Raw genomic sequence first — 9,133 nt, 5'->3', positions numbered from 1 at the left:
CTATATTGAAAACTATTTGATCAAGTCCTGGATCACATCGTATTTGTATTTGATAATTATGCAAGTTAGTCATATTACTTAAAGATCTAAAGAATTTACTGTATGGCTTTGTTTTTAAAATTTCGATTAAATCAACTAAAGTAGATTCAACAAAGTTTGATGGAATTTTCATACGATTTTCAACTTCGTTTTTTGTATCGTAAAAATATAACTACATATAAGAAGACGTGGAATAAGTTCATATATATAATGATGCACTTGTCCTTGAACTTTGAATGTGTATATACCTTTATACATTTTAAAAAGTTCTTTATCGTATTTTACACCAAATGAAGTGAAAGCAAAATTATTATTATATCCTCTTACAATTTTTTTGAATTCCATACAATGTAGTTCTTTAGAAGTAAATAAATTATACAGTTGAACTGGTGAATCACATATAAAAAGTTTAACTTTTCCATCTGAACAACAAAATCCTTTACTTTCTCTATAAAATTTACGTGCATTACAATGTTTACAATAACTGGATGTTGGCAATACATGTGCAATAGATTGTATGTTCAATCATTTGAAAGTTATTTCAAATTTAGAATAAAAAATATTATGTGATTTTTGATTTGAAGTTGAAGCGTTAGAATTTTGATACATTATTGATTCATGTAGCTAAGTAACAACAATATAATTATTTTCTGATAACATAGGATCATTTCTTCTTTTATGATAATCACTACAATTATTTCTAAATCTTATTCGCATTTCTTTCTCACTTTGAACTCGTTGTTGGCGACTGAAGGCTCTGTGCAACTCATTCCCACTTTCAAACGCAACATCAAAGTTAACAATAACATGATCTTCACGAATAGACGTTTCCAAAATATCTATCACGATAGCAGAATGAAATACTAAATATTTCAACTCCAATCTAAACAATACAATCTAAAATAATCCATAAACATTATTAGCAAATGTGTTAAATCATTCATACACAAAAACCAAAATATATAAAAATCAGAAATTAGTTACAACAACTGTTAAAGATATATTAAATTCATTCAATTTTTTAACAATGTAAAAATTATATGAACATCAATAATACAACATTTAAATATTAATGAGAAACATACATGAATATGCTTTAAGTAAGGACAAAGAAAATAGTAAACAATAATAATGGTAAAAAAAAAGTATTTAACTATACAAATAAACAAGCAAACAAAAATAAATTAAAAATAAACTAAATTTTAACTTTTTTAGATGCTTGAACTCATGCTAGACAATTAAATAGTTTAGTTATAGTCATAGTTAAAACGAAAAACAGAAAAAAAAATTAAACAAATAAAAAATTTGAAATCTCAGATGGTTCACCTTGCAAAAACATATAGTTTAAATATAATAACTTTTTAAAACTTTCATTATTCCTATATTATATAAAAAATCATACACACAAATTTCTTCGTTAATCCACAATAGTTATAGATACACAATACTCATTTCCCAAGCCAATATTTTCATTTTGACAAACTGCATTTAATGCTTTCTTCTTTCTCTACTTTTTTAATATTTATCCATTCACTTCTATAATAGATAATATGTTCATACAGAAAAGTAAAAACATTTGAAAATGTTATTCAATCTGTCGTTGTAAATTTCTAAATGTCTAAAAAATAGTTAACCATATCATTCTTGATTATATGTTATTTCTTTTCCTTTCGTTCATTCTAAGCTATTTTATAATTCCATCAAATCATTATTTCAAAAAACTATTTATTAATGCACTACAAAAAGAAAGTAAAAAATTTTGAAAAAGAATTTCAACAAGTCTTCAATCCCATAAAACAGAACTCACAAATTTAGCAAAAATTCATCACTTCCTTGCTTTCCAAAATCATGAAACAAATATAACTGATCTATGAATAACCATTACAGTTTATCAAATGTTAAAAGAAGTATGAAGTAAATACTAATTTTCAAAAATAAAAACAAACTCAACAAACAGATTTAGCAGCAAAAGGTTAAAAATTATTTTTATAAAACTCGATAATGAACAAATTTGAAGGGAAGACAATAGTGAAAAAAAAAAGTTCCTGAAAATTCACTTTAGCCTTCAACTCCTCAATCTCCCGCTTGAAGTCCCTTTCCTCCTTTGATAGAGAAACTTTTTCGCTACTTTTTGCAATTTGATGGATTGTCCACAGAAAGAGTATTTATTTTACAAACAATTTACGGCTTTTGTCAGCATAAAAAAAAAAAAACAGTCTCCCTTTCGTTTAAGAGAAAAATTTCATGAAATTCAGTTCTCTGTAATAAAATCAGTTTGTCATTTTTAAAGTTTTCTTTCAATTTATGAATAGTTTATGTTATAAAATCCTACTGATTTTTTTTTTGGACAGACAAGTACCGCCTTCTAAAGCCAATAATGAAGGCTGATTAAATTCATCAATATAAATAACATTTTTAGCCGCCACAAGAAACCATTTTTTGCCTCTACAGTAACCGACTTACAAAAAGCAAATACATCCAATAAAATAGTATCATTAATTCATTTATATCAATTCTCTTTCATTTAATAAATAAAAAAAATACAAATGTTAGGCAACGAAATAATTTTGTCACGATTTATGAAGGACTATAAAAGTCAAATAAATGTTTTTCCATTGTCAGAACACGTCTTGAACAAAATCATTAAATACTCTCATTAATAATGTGAATGACATTTTTTGCCGCCACAAAATACCCTTTTTATAAGCTACAGTAATCCACTCACATAAAACAAATAAATCCAACAAAATAGTACACATGCCAGACAACAACAAAATTTTCAACAATGAAGATTGAATAAATATTTTCCTCTGGCACAAAAAGTATAAAAGTCAATAATAAAGGCTAATAATTGTTTTTCTTTGCCATTCTTGCACAAAAACATTAAATACTGTCATTAATAAAATTTTTAATGCTTTTTACGGGAACCGATTTATCTACAGTACGAAACCAGTTCTGTCTGAATCCTCTGCCTCAAGGTGAACAGTACTTTTTGCCTTCTCTCTTTTAAAGGAAGGGGGATTTATTTGACTTTTATTTCAAGTTTTTAAATAATTTTATCTGTACAAAGTAAAAAAACAAAAATACGTTAAAATATTTCAATAGGATTTATCTAGTTGAAAATTGAAACACTGTGAAAAATAGTGTAGTTTTTGCATTTCATATAATTAAGGGGTTGTTTGAGCCCATTTTTTCTTTAAAAAAAATACATTTTAAAATAGTATTATGATAAAGAATGCGTGGTTGAAAAATAAAGAAAATTTTTGAATTTGCGTATAATATTATTTTATTAAAAAATATATAGTTGAAATAATCTCAAATCACTGTTAAAAAATGTATTTTGAAGAAAAAATGGGGCTTAAACAAGGGCTAACTAATTGTAGGAATTATTATATAAATATAGTATTTTATAATTTTAGATGTTTGGTATGTATTATTTTAACTATTATATGATTTTTAAAATGATTAAAAATTTAAAATAATATTAAAAATAAGAAAAAGTTTTTTAACTCCTAATATCTCGCTTCTGCTCATCTAGGCTAATAAAGTTTAAAACTTGACCTAATCACTCTTGACGCTTTTTAGAATGTAAACAAATAGCATCTTATGTATAATAGAAATATCTTTAAATTTAACCCCTACTTGGTAAAAAATAAAATTCAAATTTTAATTTAAGTTAAAGTTAACAATTAATTTTAACCATATTTTATATGGTCTAACACTTTTCAACCATATATTTCATCAACTCTTATCAAAATTTACTAAAATCTAATTTTAAACCCCACCAATTAGGATAGAGTAAAAACTTTTATATACTCTAACAATACCCTCTATTTGACTCTTCGTTTAATATTATTAATTTTTCTTAATTTTTTATTTAACATAAATTTGAAATCAAAATAAATATTTATCTAACAAATATAGGATTGTTTAATAATCGGATAAAACTCTTGGTCAAACAATCTCAACCATTAGTATACTCATTTTATATACATTCTGTCAATAAAATAATTTATACGTCAATCCAAATTTTTTTATATGCTTTTAATCACATTCTTCAAAAATAACTATTACAAAACTTATTTTCCGTAAAATGGGGCTCATAATAGGGATGTAAATGAGTCAAGCTGAGCAAAAGCACGATTGAAAAGATAGGACTCAGCTCGGCCTTCCAAGAAGAGCTGGCTCATTTTTTCCTGAATTTTTTTTTAAAGGCAACCGTAGCTGCCTTATTTCCAAGATATGGGCCAAAATGGCTCATGTTGGTGTGGCTGACGCGAACTCAGGCCAACACTTGAGAATGAGCCTTGGCTCGATTCCAACAAGCCGGCTCAGGCTTTTCCTGGGTCAAGTCGCTTGAGCCAACGAGTAGGATTAACAATCCTAGCTCAAAATCAAATGAGTCCTAATANAAAAAAATGGAAATTCAGTTTCCTAAGCATTCAAGAATTAATACTTTGCTAGGTAAAGTATAAATGATCTTACTAAGCAAATATGCTCAAGGGTCCTGTTGGTTTTAACAATTCAAGTCCACATTCAGAACCCGGCAGAACAGTAATCAATTTCCTGAAATATAAAAATTAGACAGTTGTCAGTTGATCAAGCATTTTCCCGTTGACAAGAATTCAATGTAAAAATAAGCAACTTTGGACAATTTCTTGTAGAATGAAAGGGAGAATTTGATTTTAAGCTGAAAAGGATAAGATATCTTGAAAAAAGTTACACATCAGCAGCTAATAAACAAGATTAAAAATTCCTTTCAGCACTGTTGCTGCCGCTCATCGTAAGAATTGTCAATCTCTTCGCACTTGTCGTGAATTCACTGTAATCACCATAAAATGGAAATCCAAACTGTAATTTAGATGTTGAATCATGAAAAGTAAAAAATAATATCTACAAAACTTTACCTGAATGGTTCTTGTCCAGCTTGTTTAACAGCACCTGTTGCATCATGATAGAACACGTGGCTCAACATTTCTGATCTTTCAAACCCAAACAGGTTTTCCAGCCTTTTGTATAGCTCCTCGTATGATCCAAGAAGTGATAGATCAAGAGTTTGACCCACATTTTCAGACTCCAGGAATACTTTGCAGTGACCAGCATCCAGGCCAAAACTTCCTGGAACACTACGCCGGTCAAGAACCAAACTATCATCTTTCAATGGTGTCTGACCTAAGGAACTCTTGTGTAGATAAATTTGAAATTGCATCACTTGAGCAATCGGATATCTGCTGCTCGGTAAGTATTGGCTGACCAAAAAGTAAGAATCGAGGTATCTTTACATTATCAGTCTTCTCCGAATTTTGAAGAGAATTCCCCATTCTTAACAAACAAGATAAATTTTCATGACCATCCATGTCGCTTTCAACAATATCAGAAATTTTAACTTGTTGATCAAGACATGGGTAAGTGGATGGTAACAGTCCCAACTGCAGTTTGTTGTCAAGGTGGAGATCCGATAACGAGACTCCATTCTGAGCATGCCTGCAGTAATTTTGTCACATAAACAGCGCAAGGGAATGTTTGGCCCGAGGGGATTGCCTGAGAATGACGGCATTGGAAATTCACCATTCAGTGAAACGTCAGGATGATGCGGTGAACACAACCTTTTTCTTGGTGGTGAGAAGGGTGAGAGATGAACGGCTGGCATATTTGAGACCAATTCAACCAGCCATGGGTTAACACTCTTTACATTTTGCAGTAAATCTGGTTCATCCCATGTCACCGAAAACAAAGTAGCGAGAGGGGAAATAAACTTTAAAAAAATAATTTGTAATTAGATTGGAGTGCATGTAAAGTATTAAAAACTGGGAACAAATGCAGAGTAGAAGATGAAGGAACTATCATCCAATGCTATTCATCTTGAAGTAACTTTCTGTCAGCATAGGATCCACATGAAACAACAAACGCCAGTATTTTTCCCTCTGGATAACAGTCTAGAGGGATTTGATAAACATTATTTTGTCACCATTTGTAGACAATATCCGAGCGTGTGTGTTTGTGCACACATGCCTGCTGGCTATCGGAATAGAGGCGATGACCATCGCATTACAAATGCGATGCTCTAACCTCTGAGCTAAGCAGGCCCGCATAATAGAAACTTTCTGTTTACAGATACAAGAGTTGGGTCCAACATTGAATTGAAACAGACAGTTAATAGAAGGCAGACATGAGCATACTGATAGAGGGAATTACTCGAGTCCAAGGGGCAAAAAAGAGGGCATATATCGAGATATGTTTATGCCTTTGGTCTGTAGGCACGGCAATAAGAGAATGCATTAGATGTTCTGGTACTTGAAAATTATCACTTGGATTTTGTACCGTGATTAATATGGAACACATACTAAAGCATGTGATTCGTGAAAAAATCATTGCAATACTCAATTTAACAACAAATGAATTGGCAGTCAAATCAGAACCATACAATGTACTGGTATCTGGAAGCAGGAAGAAGACAAATATCCTTGCATGCCAAGGAAAATGGATAAGATTTAGAGTCTTTCATCTATATGGATTAATAACACTTAAAGCTATGTTACCTGAAGAAGCTGCCATAATGAATTAGGCCAACAAATAGGGTCAGCAACCTGAACGGAAGCAATAGTTCCCGTAAACCAGCTAATCCGGGAAGAATCCTCAGTTTCAAAAGCCATCTTAAACCTCATTCCAGCATGCCACTGGATCCTCATAATGGCACTCACAGAAGATGCCAAAACACAAAACTCTGCCGTGTTTGCACGAGGATAATAGACCGCCTCAAAAGACTGTCCATTAGCAACTAGAAATGCAGCCTCCAACACAGATTCAGGACTCACTCTATTCCTCTCCCTTAAATTCCCATTACTACCAACTCTGTGCATCAGCTTGTTGTCATCTTCCTTCAGAAACGCCGCAAATCCCCCGAAATTTCCAGAACAACTTGATTTCCACCCAGACAAGGACTCACGACCAGCAATGCCACAACCCTTCTTGGCCCTCCTAATCCCAACGCAAAGATTTCCATTTTCTGCCCTCAAAAACACAACTGAATCTCCTGCAATCAGCTTCTTCTGATTGACAAAATTACTCCACGCGGTAGTCAACAAATGCCTCCTAGGTGTTCCCCTATATATATGCCTAAACTTCCAAGACTCCCCATGAACATCCTTGGCAATTACCGTCTGAACAGGTGGATCAGCTGTGGAAAGATCGTTTCTGCACAGTATTTTGGAACCGAGAAGACCCCACCATTATTGGCATCTGATTGGGTCAGTGTTTTTACAAACGAAATGGGTTTTCCATTAGATTCAGATCCATTACTTCCCAGGCCCTCATCATCGAAATTATCCATATTGTTCCCAATTGGGATCAGCCTAATTTTCGCATAAACTTCATCTGTTTCAGGGTCTGCTAAATATTTCAATGCAGCAACCCTGCAGAGGATTAGTGGTGGAATTCTTGGCAGGGGTCCAAAATCCACATTGATTAAGGTGTGCTCGGCATGCCCCTGTGGAAAATAGACAACCTTGGAATTCACGGGAGGAATTTGGACCATTCCTCCAGCGCAGGCATGCCATAACTCAGAATCCAAAGTCTTCTCCACCTCTTCATTCATTTTAGAGTTTTTATACCTTAATTCCCAATTGCAAAATCAAATTATTTTGAGGGACACAGCAATCAAATAGTTTTGTGCCCAGCAAAAAATCCTACTTATTAACTTTTTCTTTACTAAATGCTGTAAACAATCCAAACAAGCAAGACATTCAGAAACACGCATTTAAGTTAAAAACCAATGCCAAATGATAGAGTATGAAATAAAAGACAATAATAAATAATATTAGAAGATGACGCAGATATCTATACAATGTACCTCTCAAAACCATATATTGGAGCAATAGTATTTCATCCTAAACCTTGTTTTCAACCTTAAGCATGTCAAAATGCCTTTAGAAAAAACCCCAATTAAAAAATTAAAAACCTCAGAACATGAGCAAAGTGTAAATGTGACGTTGAATAAAGAAGAATTCGTAATCTAAGAAAAAACTAATTACTTGTAATGAATTGATAGGAAAACACAGTAAGAATCTTGGTTTCCGATAAGAGCAATACACCGAAAACATCGCCACAGAATTAGCCATTACAGTTAGAGTTCTACGACTTCACACTCACTTGAGTTGATAAAACGACGGCATATTAGAAAGCTCCAAAGGAAGAAGAAATCTGATTAATTGTTCCCATGGCCATTGAATTTAAGTCTATATTTTTTATTCTTTGCTCAAATTTAAAATATCGAATTTTTATCATTGAATTTTGAAAATATTATATATTACAATATTTTAAATTTCAGTAGTGACTAATCAAATAGATGAACCTAAATTCAGTAATAATTGGAACAATTAACTGGAAGAAATCAGCTCTATTTCGCTCTCTATCACGCCAGCATTTGTTTTTTATTTTGTAATTATCCTCTGTAATGTTGCGTCATAAATGAACCAATCGGAAGAAAGAACAAAATGAGTAAATAATTATCCATTTTTATTCTACATTTTGATTTCTTTATTTTTTTGACAGCCAACAATAATACTTTAAACACAAAATGATTATTAGGTTACTGTGGTACTATATAATTAAGCCGTCGTCGACCACCATTAAAACAAAACTTTTTTTTCCTCAAATTTATATTTAACCACGTATTCTTACAATAAAATATTTCACACGTAAATAAAAAAGAAAAAATTTTACTTTTTAATCATACATTTTTCTAAAAATCACTTTTCTAAAACTCATCTTTTCCAAAAAACTTTTTTTAAAGATTGTCGAACGAGAGCTAAGATTCCAAGTAGCGTTCCCAATCAAATTTGTTGGGAAAAAAAATTCCTTTATGTTGTAAGCTAATTATCATATTCATAAAATTTTACCCAACAATCCTATTTCTTACAAATAAATATAGTCCTTGTTTGAGCTCCATTATTTTGAAATTTCAATTTTCAAAATCTATTGTATAAAATAATTTTACGTGTATACCCAATATTTTTTCTCTATTTTTAACCATACATTTTTCAAAAAATTATTATTTTAAAATACGTTATCTCCCGGGGGGGGGGGGGCTCAAACA

At 31.4% G+C, this 9,133-nt stretch overlaps 1 pseudogene; it reads right to left on the bottom strand.

The window, feature by feature from the left end:
• Window positions 1-4,469: 4,469 nt before the first annotated feature.
• LOC111400150 lies at window positions 4,470-8,272 on the bottom strand (annotated as a pseudogene).
• Window positions 8,273-9,133: the final 861 nt, after the last annotated feature.

The sequence above is a fragment of the Olea europaea genome, chromosome 1 (assembly GCF_002742605.1).
Source record: "Olea europaea var. sylvestris chromosome 1, O_europaea_v1, whole genome shotgun sequence".
NCBI classification, from domain to species: Eukaryota; Viridiplantae; Streptophyta; class Magnoliopsida; order Lamiales; family Oleaceae; genus Olea; species Olea europaea.
The sequence above is the reverse complement of the archived record's forward strand: the minus strand, read 5'-3'. Positions and strand labels throughout refer to the sequence as shown.